Here is an 18,927-nt window from a genome sequence, read left to right as displayed (position 1 = left end):
CACTCTCATACGCCAGAAATTCAGTTGGAATGGCATGGTGGCCTGTGGGCTGGTGGGGGCAGACAGGGGTGACAACACCAGCATCGCACATTGCCAGATCTTGCCATCCATTTCCACCCTTCCTCATTTTTGCTGAGGCAAATGCACAGGACTTTTGGGTGATGACAGCTGACTTTGCAGGTCTGATGTCGCTATCTTGATTTACATCGCAACACTATCTAACAAACAGATTTTCAGCACAACAAATTAGGTGGATGTGCATAGCAAAGGGTGGAAGTGGGTTTGGTACTGCCACATAGGACAACATCTCATCAAACACAGCTTTAACCGCGGGGATTTTGCTCGCAGATGGAACCCAAAGCTCCATTCCGTAGGTACTCTTCAATGGGATGTGAAATCTTGTTCCTTTTCTAAACACTACTCCTTCCCACAGAGGTATATACAACATAAAAATGTACGCAGGAATTCTAGGTCATCTACAGGCACCTGCTTGGGCTGCACTGTTAGGATCAAGAGTTCAGAGAGGGCACTGCAAACTGGAAATATTTCCCTGGCAGAATAACAAGGTGATTTGTGATATCAGGAACAACTCACTCATCATTTTCATAAAATATCCTGGATCCATATATGACATCTGTAAACTACTAGATGTCAGCTCACTGCCACATGTTAAAATTTAGTTTGTCCGTGCTAGCCAGCATAAAGCAAATTATGCTAGCCACCATAAAGTAAATTAATTCTTGTTATTTAATAATATGATGACAAAATATGGGTTACTCCACACTTGACGCTGTGTCCTAGATAGTAATGCATGAATTTTTTAATAGGATCTACTTTCCTTATATTCAAAATCAGTCATGAGAGAGCTAAATGAGGCTAATTATAAACAAACCTTGTAAAGGCCTTTGGGATCTTACAGAAACAAGGTTCAGATGGCTGCACAGTGATGGAGATTCCCAACAGCTCACGTAAAGGAATGACTGCCAAGTGTTAGCAGTCAAACAGCATCAGATCCCAGAGGGTTTTTTTTCTCTCCATGATGGCAAACCAACCTCAGCTGAGGGAAAAGTATGCCACAACCAGGTTAGTATGTCCCAGAGCTTCTTATTGTTTGATATTAGGATGTTATTTCAGGAGAAAAATTATTCTACCAGTGCCTGACACTGACACTCTCTCCCCATGACACTACAATGGTGATAGTTGAAGACAGACTACTGAGATTATTAGCTAGATCAGCTACTGCTGCTACAACTATTAGATGAAGTAAAGGAGGCAGAACAGCAGTCTCCTCAGTTTTAAGGTAGTTAGTGATGGCCACTAGATTTATGGCCACTACATATATTGACTGTTTAATCTATTGGACAAATAGCCTTGTGATGTAAACAAATGTAAACTGGGTTGAAGGATTTTAGCAAAAGGTTATGCTGGGAAATGTCTTTCAAATAGTGACCTGAATGTGTTGCATGGAGATATGAGACTTTATCATTCAAATATCTTGTTCATCACTTACTTTGGTAGTAGCCGATGTTGTGTCATATAACCCTGAGTCTGATCAGGAAATCATGGATTACAGAGGACTACGGATCAGGCTCTAAAGGTTTGGTGCATACGAAAGGGTAAAATTCCTCCTCAGAAGTGACCAGGCAGCTCAGAGGGCAAAACTAAAGATCCCAAATCATTACAGATGTAGAGAAAAAAAGGATCTAGAATAATTAGGGATCATTAATAATTACTATCAAGATCCCTTAAAAACATAGGTGTAAAGGGATCTCCTTTCCTGATCTACATTTCTGCAATGTAGCATCCTTCCATCTCAATTCTAGGGGAAGGCTGAAGGAAAGACAGGCCATTGGCTCCATCTCCTTCAGGCTGTGGCCTAGCCTGGTGTGATGGATGGAAACAGAGGGCAGATGTTTCCTCCCGTGGCATTTTATATGTGTCTCCCCACCAGCCTCTAGGGCTAAGATGGAGAGAGCATCACAGGAAGCTCACTTAGCAGCTGGTGCATTCTTGTGAGGAAGAAATGACGTTTTGGAGCCAGGCATTTCATCCTCAGGGATTTAAAAACATGAAAGGGTTATTGCCGGAAGTTCACAGACACATGTCATACTCAATGTGGAAAAGATGTCAGAAGATTATCGATAAAGCTAGGTCATTAGCCAACGGTGACATGTTTTGTGGTGGATGATTGTCAACTGAAATGACTACCTGTGTCAAATCAAATTAAACTGGCCTTCAGTACACTTGTCAGCTAAAAACAAAAAAATCACAGTCTTTATTTTCTGAGTTGCCAGTTGGGTTCTACAGCCTTGAAAGCCTGGGCTGGCCATCAAGTAGTCGATGAGAACACGCTTAACCAGTAGAATTCAGGCCATCTCTGCAAGGTTAGGAGAGCTATTGGTGAGCTAAAAATTCAGAATAGAGCTGAAATGCCTTTGTTGGAAGTATGCTTGACAGTTGGCAGGATAAAAATCTCTGCCTATTTTTAATATCTAGTTCATGTCTTTTGATGAACCCATTCAAAAATTTGTTTTGCAAGGAAAAGAAAATATTTTCTGCAGTTTATCATTTCTCAAATAAATGTATTACTTTCAATGCAGAATATCCTTCCCCATTAAAAATAAATAAACAAAACCAAACAAATAACTAAGTGCTATTTTAGCAAAAGAAAAATATATTTGAGGGATGTTTCTGATTTTCTTTGACAAAGACATAGGACCTAGTTTTATGATTGTGCTTAATAGAAAAAAAATCTATGATCTTCTCTTTTGACTGAAGCTATTTCAGCCATGTCTACCTGAAAATGCCTTTTTTTTTTCTGTGAGGAATGGAACTGGAGAATAAGGTGTGCCAGCCTAAGCCCTGTGCCCTGTGCCAGGCTAGTTCCTTGAGCCTCATGTGGTTGTTTATTGCTTTGGCTAAGCAGAGGTGCTACAGAAAGGGAAAGGCTGCATAGTTCATTTTTTCCACCTGAAAGACAGAACCTCCCTACTGTCTCTTGGCCTGAAGAGCTGTGTATTGTGCTCTGTGTTTTGCATCATGCAGTGAGGACTCCCCATCCTATTTCAGTCTGCTGAAACCACCTTTTCCTACAGTGCTAGGATTAAAGTGGCTTAATGAGCTTGCATACGTCAGCCAAACTTCCTTCAGTGACATTTAAGCTAATGTAATTAATCTCACAGTTGCTGTGGACTAATGCATAGGATCAACTCCCATTGCTTACCTTATGCCTGGTGGTAAGTAATAAGCATTAAGTTGCTGCCATTGAATGCTGTGTCTGAGTCCTTAAGCTCCAGGGAAGCAACCTCAGCCGCCGTGCTGAAGCCAGTGTGTTGCCCATCTTGTTCAACATTATCTTGCCAAGAATGGGCAGGTTGAATTCCTCTGTGAATGATAAATACCCCCAATCAGCCCAAAACCTTAAATGTGGGGCAGACTGCCTCTCCTACAGATCTCATTCCTACTCTGCTGAAGTTTATATCCTTAAACTTATGATTATCTGCCTTTCAATCTTCTTCTTCCACTTTTCAGGATTAAATTTTCTCAGTCCAGATATTCTTTCCCATCTTGGATATATGTCCCTCAATAACATCTCCAGTCAAGGAGAATATTTATGTGACAAGCCCTGAGAAATGTGGGCCATTTATCCTTGGACACCAGCTAAGCCACTCTAAGCCTAAAAATGTAAAGAGTGAACATCAACAGATGTGAATGGAAACTCTGACAGCCTAGGTCATACTGAAATGCTGATGTTCTTCTATGTGTCTCGGATGAGTGCATTTACTGACCCCTTTTATTCACCTGACTTTGATTGTCTATAATTTTGGTGGTCTGTGTGGAATATTGACAGCCTGGTAACACAGACCTCATCAGTGAAAATTTCACTGGGTTTGCACTACCTGTAGCAAATCAAATCCTGAATAACAACCAGACTCCCGCATCTGTAAGTATTTGCTTTGGGGTGAAACATTTCACAAAACCTACATGCAGTTAGAAGAGTATACGCAGCATTCCCACAAATACCTAACAGCAGTGTTCATGTTGTCTCAGCTTCAAGAAGAGGGATACAACAGCAGTATGTCTCTTAACCTAGGAGGATTTAGGAAGTGTGAGAATTATGAGATCCGTTCTCTGAAAACTCTCAGAGGTATACGTCTGGGAAGATGGAGAGAATAATTTTTTTCACATAATGTCCATGAATATTTGCTGTAATTGGATTTTGAATTGACTATCATAGAGTCAGATGATATCTAGCTCTTGGTGTGAATTCTGTCCAGCCAGACATTACAAATGTAGTATCCAACTATTGTTGGTCCACGCAATGTGAAGTTCAAATACACTTAAATACTTCCAAAGCAATTAAGAGAAAAATGTTCCTAGACTAGATAAGTAAGACTCATTCTCAATAAACTATTCATGTGATAAGTGACTCATTAAAAATTAGTCTACACTATCCAATTGGAAAGTGTTTCCTCTTAGGGAGTCAAGAAAAGAAGGGTAATATTTCTCATTATAATTATGGCAAAAGACATTGAATGACACTGAAAAACTTCACGTTTCCATATGGTAAAAATTAGTCTCACCTTCTCCCCCTGCTCTTTCATAATTTAAGACTAGCTTGCTTTTAGAAGTTCAAGCCTGTCATGTAGTTAATCCTCAATGAGAGCTAGTGTAGATGACATGTTTGAAAATAATTGGTTTTAGGAATAAGAATGTTATCAGCACTGAAATTCCCTGTCTTGTCTTAGTGTTACCCAACTCTTGCAAGTAGATTCAGTTAAATGCAGCTCAAAGCAGTCCAATTATAATTTGTCTAGAAAGTAAATCAACTCTTTTTTTTGTTGTTAGCTTTTATTACCTAACACTATGCAAACTTTCTATTATCCTAGCAGCACAGCACTACTGATGAAAAACTTGTTTCAGCTGACCATTCTTGCAGCCACCTCATCATTACTACAGTCAAACTGTCTCTATGTTAAAAGAGTGATAAGACTGAAAACTCAAGCTTTCATACAGAAAAGGTGTGGAAAAGTTAGAAACTGTATCATGTGTTAAAATTCAAGCTTCAACTACGCGGTGACACACTATAATTAAAAAAAGAAAGTGTTGTCCAAATACATCAATACTTCTTTGAAGGAAAATAAAATATGCAGCACATATAACAAACACCAAACAGAAAATTGTTTAATTTTCCCATGAACATTTCCAACACACTCACGTCTAAATACTTGAGCAGAGCTAAAGCAATGATGCATTTATACTCAGCAGCACTGCTAGAGAAAAATCATAGAGACAGTAAAGCCTTGCTTGTGAATTAAATGATTTTGAACACCTAAGAAGAGATATTTACAACTTCAGTATCCACATATTGTGTTGAAATCATAGTTCTCCTCTTAGAAATGCCATCCTGGAAGGGATGTCCTAGATCACGCAATCCAGGGTCCTGCACTTGAGGCAATGTCTTTGTGGGTTCCCTTTTATCAGTTACTCAAGCTTCACTGTAAAGCTAATTGGGTTGTTTTGACTTCATGGCATGCCACAGAAGCCTGTGGGAGGATCTCATCACGTTGATACTAGAAAGAGCTTCTCATTTCCAGTCTACACTGAGATCCATACATTTGCTATCATGCTAAACTGATTTTTTTAAGAAACTCTTTTCCCTCTCTGAGGTATTTACAGATAGCAATTCTAGTTTTTGTCAGCTTTTTTTGTTGCTAGGCTAAACAAGACAAATTCAGTCTTCTCTCAGAAGACAGCCAGTCCGCCACTCTGTTTCCACTGGTGTCTCTGCTCTGCTCCTGTTCCAGTTGAAGTGCCTAATTCCTAAAATGGGCAAACCTGGTCTGGACCTAGAAGCCCATCATACGGTCATATGATCATCTTCCAAAAAATGTATTATGCTCAGGCTAAGTAATAAAGAATTGATAACATGAGTTTAGCATGGAAAGGGTCAGGTGGCCTTGAGGTGGCAGAACCAATTTCTCAGGTAACATCAGCAGTTCCAGGCCAAGGATGGAACCTGAGTCTCTGCTTGTAGTGAGGCTGGGTCACTGACTGGATATTCACAGAGACATCCAGAAGAGGCCAAACTCTGACCTCATCTGGGGGAAGATATGAAATCTCCACTTTCCCCTTATGCTCTTAGTTCTTATAACTAAAGTCAATGGGTCTGTGGATCAAGGCTTGCAGAGCTGCTGCAGTTTGGGGCTTTTTTTTTTCTGTTGCCTGCATAGGTTTCCTTACAGAAGAGATGTACAGGATTATATATAGCATGGCACAGGACATGAAAAATATCAGCCAGAGGAAAAAACCTATTCCTAGATGTTACTGCCCTCCAGCCAGTACTCTATCTTTTTAGCATCAGCCATACCTTGAGTCATTTCTACAAGTAAGTAAATGTTTTACTCTCTCTGTGTTTCTTTTCCTTTCTACACTGCTTTTGTAATGTTGTCAAAAAAAGCAGTCAAGCTTTAAGGATGTTGGGAAAGCAGGGTAACACAGGCACAGATGCATCTGCTGCCACTGTCTCTGTGAGGCCCTAGCAGCTTTTACAGCTCAGACAATTATCACAAGTTTGATGGTTGCCAAAGCTTCTCTATTCACAATTTTCAGTATTTCAAATGAGAAATGTATCCAAGCAAACATAATATCCTCCAGGATATAATTACACAAAGATCAATGACTTATAGGTAGCCAGGAAGATAAACCTTCTGGAGACGCTGCTATGCAGAACAACACATAAACTCAATCAACAAATCTGACACATATAGAAGTTTCCAGGAAAGAGTCCCAGGCATTGATAAAATTACTATAGGCAAATCCCTTTTCTGAATATCTGTTCATAAAAGCAGGTCCCCAGTCACTTGAACCGTTGCCCCAGGAAGGCAATGATGCACTGAAGAGGTTTTGGTCTGGATAGGCTGTTGCTCACTCCATCAGCATTATTCAGTGCTGTTAAAACGCCCCAATTCATTCTGGAGACAGAGGATGAGAGAAATCCTGTGTCTATAATTTCCACATTAGCTGTTTATGAGTTTGAAAAATATATGGAGGGTCTTTTGAGTGTGCCATAGATACAAATACATAGAGGTCTTCGTATGTACGTGTGTAAGTATATTCATACACATATGTATGTATACACACATAGACATACATAGTATGCATAACAGAAATGAGCCAAGTTTGTTATAGAAATTACATGCAACAATCAACAAGGGAACTACAAGGAACTACAGGAGTCTATCTTAGACTGAGTAATGCCAAATAAATGTTGATAATTCCAGTGCTGACACGTTGATGAAATTAAAGGTTTCTCAGTCACTGAACTGGACTTTCAATACCTACCTGATGATCTGTCTGTCTATCTAGATGTGCACAAAATAAGTAGGTCAAGTTACTTGCAAATCCTAAGAGCTCCAACATGGCAGGTATGTATTTGACAAATGACTTATAAGGATACCTGCTGCTTTATGAGTATGGAGAGCACATATTTTTTACTCAATTAGTGAGAACGCAATGCAGTATATTAGAAAGAGTATTACATACATTCTACATATTTATCAAAGGTATGTATTCTACAAGGCACGACTCATACTGTTTGGGTTCTAGCTGCTGAATGGTTAGACCTCACTGGTAATTTTTTGACTAGCAGTATACCATGGTTCAAGAGTTCCAACACTTGCTACACTATCTCTGTAAAAGAGACTTTACTAGAATCTCTGATGGTCAGCTAGTCTCTAGGCGGACAAGTCAGAAGGATAGGTAGACCTTGGAGGAGGAGACAGACAAAACCCTCAATACATTTCTCGTTTTCCTGTGCACGTGAGTCAGACTCCTGGGCAACATCAGCACACTTGAAAATGTTCTAGAATTTTGGTGCATATTTTGGACAAAGGCAGCTGTCCTAGGAGCAACTTGCTGCCTGGCAACTATTTCATGCAATAACTCATGCCTTAGCGTGAATGCCGCCTGCTCCTGTCTATACTGACAGACATGAGGAGACCCAAACAGGTTGTGAGGCAGGCCTTTTGTAGAGCAAATGAACAGTTCTTGCCTTTGCGCTACTCAAACTCCAGCTCAGAACACCAAGGCATATGTTTAAGTGCTATCATGGATAGAAGATGTCCTCTAGATTGAGGCCTAGCCACAACCCCCAAATCAGAAGAAGCTGAAAATACATTTTTAAACCTGTAGCTCCCTAAAATGGCTCTACTGAAAGATGAGCTCTGACATGCTGCTCCCTCTTCCCTTCATTAGATCAATCGTTGCATCCGTGTGCGCACATGTGTGTATATAGCAAGCCCAAGACAAACCAGCAGCCACATGCTCTCCATCCAGCAGTTCATAGCTGCTCCTAGCTCCCAGCTTACCCTATATTCAAGTAAAACAGCAGCTGTACATCAGGTGCACTGCAGGACAGGTCTGGGAGTCTGTGTGGATGGGAAGGGATGCCTTTGATTTTCCCCAAATGTGAGCTATCCCTTGGAGGAAGCAGAACCTGTTGGTGGCCTTTGCAGGGTCATACACAACTCTGCAGGCTGTGAGTACATCCATGCAGAGTGATTATGTTTCTGTACCTCCCTTCTCAGGGACTATCAAAGTTTTGGGTGGCTTGAATCCAAAGGGCAGCCTGAGAGGGGAGATATAGCAAATCAGCAGCCTAACATTTTATGCCTTTGATCATTTTCACCACTTTAAATTCACCTGGCTGGAAAGGACCCTATGGGACAAATATTTGCACTGGGTACCCAATGAGGCACTAACAAGGCAGGAGTGGTGGAACGGACTTTGCCAGCAGGTTAACTGAAGGAAAACCAAAGAAGACATTGTTGGAAACAGGTCAGCCAACACAGCTACGTCTAGGTGGGTGGCATAGCCCTGCTCCCTGCAGGTGGATGTTTGTGGGCCACTGATCTAGCCCATACACTGGATTTATTCTACTGCTTCTTAGCCCAGAGATGCAGGTTATAGGAATGGGGAAGAGGAAGGATTTAACCTCCTCTTCTTCTTGTGAGTTTATTATCCCTATTATTCACTGGATACTCATACAGGATAGCAAAAGGAACAGGTATTGGAAATCTGCAAATAATATAAGATGTATAGTGTGCCTCAGGGCAGCTTCTCTGACCATTTCTACCTCTTCAACATATTTTTCTTCTGTACCAGAATAGACACAATATTTGTAGTTGGTGAAAGACAGGGTAAAGGGCTGCAGATACTTGCAGATGACTACATGAGTTATGACACAGAGCAAACTAATCAGAGAGATATGTACAGCAGATTTTATTTTCCCATCCATGAGATGCACATTGGGCTCCATATTCCTGTAAAAGAAAACATTAAAACCATCCACTGCCTCTGGAAAATTGCTGAATAACAGCATGGGGAAAAACAGGTTTCTTATTGACAGGGCTGTCTACTAAATAAAAACTAGCTCCAGTCAATATTACCCGTGATATAGCAAGAGCAGATGAGTTGACTATGCGTGTGTTTGCATCCCCATGGTGAGGTGTAGCTCCTGGGCCTTGGTGCAAGGAGGGATATGGGATTCCCCTATCCAACTACTCACTTATACCTTCCCACCTTCAACCCAGCACTTGAGCCTCTCATGTCTCTATGACACAGTGCAGCTGAATATTTCACACCTGAGAGACATGCCGCTGCTGTGGACACACTACAGTAATCTAGTAAAATCAATTATTTCACAAAAGAACTGTGATGCTTGGGCTTTTTGCCATCCACTCGTTTTGCAAGTACCACTGTGACATGCTAGAGTTGCTCTTCAAGGGACTAATTTTGCAGAAAATGCAGAGCAGAAAGTGCAAATACCTTGTTGTCGCGAAGTAGATGAACTCACCTTTCAAAAATGAGTCCACTGGAAAAAAAAAAGAAAAAAGACCTTGTTATCTCAGATCCACAAATAAAATTACAATTTTGTAGAAGCCCTGAAGTCATTTCATGAGAAGCAACACCTACGTGTACAAGCAGACACACACACACCAGCCACTCTGCGTAGGCATATGTGTATACGTGCATATGTACACACAGCTACTGTGTAGATCTATGCATTCATATGCTGTAGGTAGGTACAACATCTACATGTGGGCTCATAGTTAAATGAGCAATTTTTAGTACGCAGACGTAGGTGTGGATAGTATGTGTGTCTCCCTCCCACAGGCATTTGTAACTGTGTGTCTGTCTTCGCACGCATGCACAGCCTGTATCTGCATAAAGAGGCTAGAAGTCTGCATTAACAGCATTCTGCTCTTCCTGAAGGAAGAGCTGATGTGTGTAATAGCTCCAACTGGAGCAGGAGCGGGCAGCTCGTCCCAGCAGTACATTGCGGTTTCCTAGGTAACTGTACTTGAAATAAGGTGATGTCTGGAACTGGTTTTTATCAAATCAATTTGCTGAAGGTGCACACATGGGGAAAAAAACCCACAACATGTAGGATCCTACTCACTGTAAGAGCCAACAACATACCACTTATTTATTTTGGTAATTGAAGAGTTTGTTGTCTTTTAATGATCAGCAATGACATTTTCCTACTGAAGCCTTCTGTGCCAGCAGGGACATGTAGGAAATATGACCGTGCATGTTATGCATTATTTACACAAGGCCACAGCTATGTGCTTTGCAGACAAATGAAGAAAAGGCAGACCCCTGCCATGATGAGCACAGGTCCCACCTTGCCTGTTTCTGGTATCTCACTTCATCCCCTTGAGCAGCCTGAGTACAGCAGCCAGACTAATGCAGGTTAAGTTTCTTCCTCTGTCATAGATTTCCCACATGATGGTGGGCTACATGATTGGGACAATGTCTACGAAAATATTTGTGTGCTTACCTAGAATGTCTGGCTGAATTTGAGATGAGAGAGGGCAATATCTGCAGGAAAACAAGACATAGCTTCTCTGGTTATACCCCTGCCCAAAAAACTAAATGAGATGAAGGCCTAGGATCAACAGCACATTTGCCTCTACTGTTTATTATGTTCATCGTCCTTTTGGCTTGTGCCAGGTAGTACTTAATTCCTGACCACTGTCTGAGCATGGTATGGGTCAGGTAACATAGGAAGCAGTGAGCCACTTCTTGTGGTTCCATTTAGGTGTGACTCTGTGATCAATCACAACCCAGATTGTGCTTCTGGCTTTGGGGGCACCAGACAGCCCTGCGAACGTTTGTTAATTTTATTAACACAGACCTAGTGTCTGTGCCCATCTGCAGCACTTCCCTTGCCTCACCAGGGTGTTATGAGGACAAGTACCTTAAAAGGCTGAGTCAAATGGGGCATCAGTGTAATGGAGATCATGAGAGAACTGGTTATAACAGCAGAAGATGATGACAAATTGCTCCCTATCTTTCCATATTGTTTTGTTTATTCTGATATTTCTAATACCCTTGACAGAACCTTGTCTAGGACAAAGGCCCCCAGGAAAGCTGTTACAGTAACACCGGAAATACTTTGTGCTGTTGTCACTGCTGCATTCAAAGGAATACATGCAGGCTTTCAGTAATCTGAATATCCCAGTTTGGTCTGAACACTTTTTGCATTCAGCCTCTGCCTTTTCTTAGTATTCCTGCCAGTGGTCTGGGGTGCAGAGAATGCTGCAGTTGGAGTTTTGGCAGCTGCTGGCTGCTGGATAGAGACATCTCCAGAGCATCCTGGAACGTTGCTCACTGTGTATCCCATGCACTGTGTACCCCATAAGAGCCTGACAATGCAGTTCCCGAGTGCTGGCAGGAAAGGTGCTGGCATGCTCTGATATGGGGTTGCTGGCTGCACTGGGGTCTTGCCTATCATGCCTGCAGGTTCAGTGTCTCTACAGCCCTTGAGTCCAGTATTAAAGACAAATGGCCTCAGGCTTCCTTTAGCTTGCAGAATTCTCTGAAGCTCCTCAACACCCCAGGGTGAAGAAACCTGGAAAATACAGAACATTATCCAAGTTTATGCTGTGGCAAAGCAGGCTGGAGCAGCTTAGCAATCTGCAGTGCCCATTAACAGAGACACAATATGATTTCCAAGGATGAATCCATGTTCCAACAGCTTCTTACAAACTAAATTTGCTTTGGGATATATGATTGCAAAATTGCAGCAATTAGCAGATGGCTCAGGATCAAGTCTGGGACCTGATGTGACCTCGGTCAAATGTGGAGGATGGTTTCAGCTTCCAGTTTGGTTCTGTGTCATCTTAATGTAAGTGGGGTTTTGGTTTTGCTTTTAATTGATGTCTGAACCAACAAAAGGAGGGATCTATTTTTATTTAGCAAGAGATGCAGAAGCGCTATCAGCAAAAATATTGCCTGCAGTGTAGAGATGTTACATTTCATTTCAGGCAAATTCTGCTAGGGCTGCCTGGGATGTGACAAAACATCTGACTGATTGTTCTCCAAGTGCTGCTCTGTAGCTCTTGGAAAATCAACACATCAAGTTTTCACAATAGGCAAGCAATTAGGCACAAACCCATACAAATGAAATCAAAATCAAAACTGGAGAGAAAACTGCAGAACATTTGCTTGGCATTTTACCTCAGAAAGTTTCATTACAGCTGTGCTCAGCACCAGCATGACCAGCCTTGGGACAGTACATCTGGAGACTGGGTCCACAGGGCAAGGCTGAAACCCTAGAGAGGATTCAGAGATGAGCCTGAAAAACAGGTTCACAGGTTACTGAGTGGGTGTTAGGGTAGGAAATTCTGTGCATCCACCTAGGTCAACTTGGGCATACATTCTGTGGTATATCGTAGGGTCCTCAGTCCCTTGGAGACACAGATGAAAGGACTTTCTGTCCAGTCAGTTCACCTGGGCTTTTCTGGCACAGAAGCAAAGCACAGAGAGCAGGGGCAGGCTGTGTGCACCTCTGTGCAAAATGAGTTCACAGTTTAGGCACTCACCCAGAATCAAGAGTTAAAGAGAGCTTCTGGATCTCCTGGTTCACCCATAGCTTTAGGGATCATTGGAGTTAGTTAGCTTAATAAATGAAAAATCTATGCAGTGCCTTTAGTGATGCTCAGAGTCCCGTGCCCAGGGAACAGAGTTAGGGTGACATTGTGCTCCTCTAGCTAGCATACCAGCATGAAATAAGTCAGACTGTCAGGAGCCAAACCAAGACAAATTGAACAAGAAACGTATGTTTAATAGAGAAGAAACAACCTACCATAGGCAGTGGTGGATTCTTCCATTTCATTTTCTCTCCAAGATCAAGTTGGGCAGTTTCTCTTGAAATACGCTAGTGCTCTAGTTCAATCGCAGCTCTTGCTCTGCAGTAGGAGTTCAGTTAAGTCCTGAGTTCTGTGCTGTGGGAGAAGTCTGACTGAATTGCAATAATGGTCTCTTCTGGGCTTAAAAGTGGGTGGATCACTATGTGGTCCTTTCCCTTTCATCCAGCCTCATATTTCACTTTAGTTTCTCTTCAAGTCATTTTATGGCACCCATATGAAATATCTGAGTATGAATCACTTCTGATTCAGACTCTTAACAGAGTGTGCCATCCTTTTCTCTCACATGCAGAACTAAAGCCCCGAACATGCAAGTCTCAACTTGCACCAAAACTCTGTGTTGGAGCTAAGGAGAATGTGTGCTCCTGCACCAACCCCCACCAGCATGCCTCGAAATCAACACACCTAACTCTGGGTTTTCCCTTCTAAGAAGGAATTGGATAACGAACTGAACATTTGTCTCGTTTTCAATTGGGCAGTGTCTCTTCCTCCTCCTTTCCACAGTCTCTTGGCCCAACTAAAGACTGCCCAGATGCCCATTGCCCTCAGACAGGGATCAGAGAAGAAAGGCGTTTCTGCGCTTTCACTGCTTATCTTATTCCTGGGCCTGGACAAAGGCTTAAACCTATAAAAAAGTGACCCCAGGGGCGCTGTGTGAAGTATGCGACTCAAGGGAAGCTATCGCAAAGTAAGCAGAGATACTGGCTATGTGGAGCCATCTCCCAGTAGGCTGGTGCAGAAATCATAGCATATTCAGTCTGGAAAAACCATTAAGTTTGTAACAGGAACCCCTGTCTTGCAAATATGGGAAGGAGGCAAATGACAGACACGGAGTTGTAGACAGGAGTCAGCTAGACTTTCACAGGAGTAAAGATGTGCTTGCCTCCATCAGATTCAGCTGCACCCCAGGGCTCTGGATTTGTTTATATCCACCATATCAGCTGCAGTGAGGTTAACCTCTAGAAAGAGAGGTTATCTGTTTGTAGGCACCAACAGTACATCCCTTGACTGCAGAACAATCTACATTCTCCAGGTTCTCCTGCTACTGACAATTGTTTCTCCATCTGGGCCAGAGACACAGGCAATCCTGCTTGCCCAAGGGAAAAAATATTTTGTTCCCAAGCCCCAGCCTCTATTCCCCTCCGCAGGAGCACGCGCCATAATGGTTACTTCTGTTTTGCTCTTCCTTATACTCGTGTGATTATATTTAATCTAGCAAATAAACAACTCTCCTTGATATGCTGAAGTGCACTAATAGATAACCAAGATGCTTAAAGAATATGGGAATATTTCAGTTCTGAATAAAAAAATTCTCCTGTGGTGCAAGAGGTCTCAGCCTGAGCTTCAAACCCCCAAGTGGTGTCAGGGTGGGCTGAGGCAGTTCCCACCTTGGAGCATACATCTGCTTTAAAGTGAAAATGTCTTTCCACTGTTTTACCTTTCACTCTTTCCTAAGCAGTTACTGGGACCATTCACTTAATCAAGTCCCACTTTAGCTCATACTGAGGGATAAATACACAGAGTTGATGTTTCTGAAAATCTTATTAAGGATCAAAGAAAAAAAGGCTGGAGATGACCTTAATGGATCATCTGTTCTATCTACTACCTTGTCACAAAACTTGTCCCAGTGCTTCACTGTCGCCAACATTGGAAAGCCTTTTTCTTTTGTCTAATATTAATCTCCCTAGTTGCAATTTATGGCTATGACTTCTTGTCCTTCCCACTATAAAGCTGATGACTAGATTGCATGATAAAGAATTGATGAAATACAGGCTAGAGAAGTGGACGGTGAGATGAACGGAAAGATGTCTGAACTGCCAGGCTCAAAGGATTGCAATCAGTGGCATGAAGTTCACCGGAGGCCAGACACCAGGGCTGATGCAAGGGCCTAGACTGCTGAATGTCTTCGTTGATCACCTCAATGACGGGATAGAGTGCACCCTCAGCAAGTCTGCAGATGACATTAAAGTGCAAGAAGTGGCTGACACACCAGAGGATTGTGCTGCCATACAGAAGGACTTTAACAGGCTGGAGAAATGGGCTGATGGGAACCACGTGAAGTTCAACAAAATAGAAAAGCAAAATCCTGCCCCTGGGAAGTAATAAACCCATGCCCCAGTAAAGGCTGAGGACCAAGTGGATGGAAAGAAACTTTGCAGAAAAGAACCTGGGGGTCCTGAAGGACACCAAGATGACATTGAGCCAGCAATGTGGCTTTGCTGGAAAGAAAGCCAAAAGCCTTGTTTTCTGCATTCGGAAAGCATTACCAGCAGGTTGAGAGTGGTGATCCTTCATCTTCGCTCAGCCTTAGTCAGACATATCTGGAGTGCTTGATCCAGGTCTGGCCTTCATAGTAAGAGAGAGATGTGGACATCCTGAAGCAAGTCCAGTGGTGTGCCACATAGGTGATTAAGGGATAGAAGCATCTGACATATGAGGACAAGCTGAGAGAGATGGAGCTGTTCAGCTTGGAGAAGGAAAAGTTCCATGCATATAAATGCCTGATGGAAAAGAATAAAGAAGACAGAGTCAGACTCTTATCAGTCATGGACAGTGATAGGACAAGAAGAAATGGAAACAAACTGACACACAGGAAATTTCATTTAAATATAAGAACAAAACCTTTCTAAGGATGATCAAACTCTAGCACAGGTTTCCGAGAGAGGTTGTGGTATCTCCAGTCTTGGCAATATTGAAAGCCCAACTGGGTATGGCGTAAGCAACCTCCTTTAGCTGACTGTTCTCATAACAGGGGCTTAGATTAGGTGATCTCTAGAGGTCCCTGCCAAACTCGGCAGTTCTGTGGTTCTGTGGCTGTATTTCTTTCCCCTCCCAGCAGCCTTTCACATTCTTGAAAGCAATTATCATATACATCCTCCATTCTAGTTAGTGTAATCTTTCTTCAGAAGACATATCTCATTGTGGGTTTCTGGACCTTCTTCAGTCAGTTTTCGCTCTTCACAGAGTGCAGCGACCCACACAGGACACAACACTAGCTGGACATGAATGACAACAATAAGTTGACTAAGAGAGAATCAGGTGAGCAGACAGATCTGAAAGAGAGAGAAGAAAAGGTCAACAAGGGGACAACAGCTGCTATTTACCCACTGAGTGCCAGCAGACAGTTAAAAAGTTTGTGTGCTAGGTGTTATAACTGAGAGAGCTTCAGAAATTTTCCAAAACTTTATATTATACCCATTTGGAAAAGAATATGTTTGGTTTGGCTTCTCCTCAACCCTGGCCCCACCTTCTGTACTAAGTTCTCTGATTGATAATTTTTTAAAACAAGGGATTGAACATCAGCCTTGGCTTTCTATATCCTTTTGCACCATCCACTCCCTTGAAATGCCCAGTGGCAGCTGGCAGTCCTGCCACCTCACCCGAGACCTATATCCTTCCATGTGCCCAGCAGAGTACTAGCTTTTCAGAGGGCAGACAATGCTGGTGAGTGAGCTCCCCTGCACCTGTGAGACTGGCAGGGGGTGGACTCTTCCCTGCACTCCAGAAGCCAGGATTGGAGCCAAGAACCAAGAGCAAGAACAGCCAAAACAATCAACTTCAATGTGCTGCACTTGAAAAAATATGAGCATGTGTCAAAGTAGGAAGGCTCGCAACAAGGGGCTGTCTTGTTTATAGTTTCATTCCTCATCCTTGCCTCCTTCTTCCTCATTTCTCTTGCCAAATGCAGGTAAGTAGCCTATTTCCCTAGTAGAAACTAAGGGAAGAAAAAATTCTTAGATTCATACAAATATGAATTCCTTCCTTGTAACGAAGGGCACCTTCTTAGTTCCCTGTCAGCCTAGTATGCACTGACAGTTTTCACCCCTGCAGAGCAGACACCAGATGGGTAAGGAAGGGAAGAAGTTGTGCTTTTCCTTGGCTAATAGCCTTATTCTGAAAACCTAACAAGGTTGTTTTGAGCTGCTTGATAGTTTCTGCCTGCTGTATTACTATAGAAAAGCCAGTGAACAGCACAAAAAGTATCAGGCTGACAGACTTCAAAATGGAGTTATGAACTGGGAGAAAGCAAGAAAGGATGCTACTGGCAAAAGATGGCAGTAACCAGTGGCTCTCAAGCATCCCAAGTTTTTTACCTGTGAATAAACATGTGCAATTTCAGTATAGCCCAAAGTCCTACTGCTCTATTTAACCCAGAGAAGGTTTTTCAAACCTGCTAGACTGCTTGGACAATATTCCTTCAAACCAAAAAGGCTATCCTGGAGCAAAGAGACAAAATCAGATATCTCATTGTTTCTAAACAATTTAGCACTGTATTTGCAGACTTAGGAAAGGGGGAAATCTTAACTGAAGTCTGAGGCATATACTCTGATTTTGCATGTATCTGTGTTTGATGGCTGGTTTCAGCTGCAATCTTCCTCTGTGTATTTATTCTGAATGTTAACATCTGGGTGTAGTACCAATGTGTACTGGTATAATACAACAACATAAGATCTAAACCCATTGTGGATATAGGAATCAAGAAAAATAATGTGTTTTTTTTTTGGGGTGAGGCATAATAAAAAAATTAGAATTTAAACCTTGTTGTTTTCTTCCAAGTATGAAATGAAGAATTCAATTTTAAGGCTTCCCCCCTCCCGCCTCTGATTTTTGAGTGGGAAGACATCTGCTGATCTTTCATTAGAAGGGCTCCTTGCTCTTTACCTGCTTGGCTGGTGACAGTTGCGTCACTTTAAGGGGGTGAGTGGTTGGCAGCACTCTTCACTGGGGATCAAGAGGTCTCTACCAGCATCTTGGAGGTTCATTCTGCAGAGCAGACCATCAGTCATGTCAACCCTACTCTTTGATGTGGTAAAAGACTCACAGATGCATACTTCTGGTTCAAGCTTTAGTGGAAATTTATGGACATTCGCTTTCTAGATGAATCTTCCATTGCAATCCACAAAGCAGAAGATCATAGAGACAAAAGTCGGTCTTCTGGACGGATTCAGGGCCCCATGTTGCAAGGATTATCACTCTTCTATGCCTGCTGCAGAGGACGGGACCACTTTCTTGGCTTCTCCTCTAGGTGAGATGATCTCTGTAGAGGTGTAGGTGAGGTCGTGTGTCTTCAACCTTCTTGAGAGTACTGGTGGTACTGCAGTTATTTTCCTTTCTGCTAAACTTTTCCAGCTTTATTGAGATCTGCAGTCTGAGAGACAGTGATAAATATAACTCTATCCTCCTCAGTTCTCTTCCATTTTACAGATTGCAGGCTAGGTACTCCTGAATTAGGATATCTATTTCTAGAATAGCAACAATGGATTTCAATCTCTGATGTGTTTAATGAGAAATTATAAATTAATAGTCCTTCTTCACAGAAGATCTATGCTAAATCCATGTGGAATCCTTAAGAACTGCATAGTGAAAATAATTGACTGGCTGTACAGCCATAATAAACACAATTTAATCTAGGAATATCAGGATGGTCTCAAATTTGAAAAAAGGCACTGAAATCACATGGCAAAAGGGTTTAATGTGTCCTCAGCAGACCTGGCTATGCCAAATTTAATTAGAGACTTCTATTTGTGTCAATAAATTATCATCCAAGGTAAAATAAAAGTAACTCAATTTGTTAAAATGCAATTTTATTTAGGTACACAATTAGTAGGTTTATCCTATTGCAAAATAATTCAGCCAAGAAATCAATGTTAGCACCAACAGAGTACAACCGAGTCTATAAGCAGTCTTTCACTACTAACTGGATACAGCTATG

At 42.0% G+C, this 18,927-nt stretch overlaps 1 long non-coding RNA gene across 3 annotated transcripts in view; it reads right to left on the bottom strand.

Annotated features, from left to right (window-relative positions):
* Positions 1-15,117, bottom strand: part of LOC128851411 (uncharacterized) — a 28,933-nt gene extending 13,816 nt beyond the window's left edge. Inside the window, exons 1-5 of one of the 3 annotated variants that reach the window (XR_008448787.1) lie at positions 13,154-15,117; positions 12,526-12,643; positions 10,844-11,917; positions 9,857-9,874; positions 3,224-3,384 (exon numbers count right to left, since the gene is read on the bottom strand). This is a non-coding gene — a long non-coding RNA (uncharacterized LOC128851411). Of the gene's footprint in view, positions 1-3,223; positions 3,385-4,831; positions 6,975-9,856; positions 11,918-12,525; positions 12,644-13,153 lie in introns of those variants that run through there. The other 2 variants (XR_008448786.1, XR_008448788.1) reach the window with 2 other exon arrangements.
* Between the last annotated feature and the right edge of the window lie 3,810 nt (positions 15,118-18,927).

The sequence above is a fragment of the Cuculus canorus genome, chromosome 2 (genome assembly GCF_017976375.1).
Source record: "Cuculus canorus isolate bCucCan1 chromosome 2, bCucCan1.pri, whole genome shotgun sequence".
NCBI classification, from domain to species: Eukaryota; Metazoa; Chordata; class Aves; order Cuculiformes; family Cuculidae; genus Cuculus; species Cuculus canorus.
Note: the sequence above shows the minus strand (reverse complement) of the source record. Positions and strands in the feature narration are given on the sequence as shown.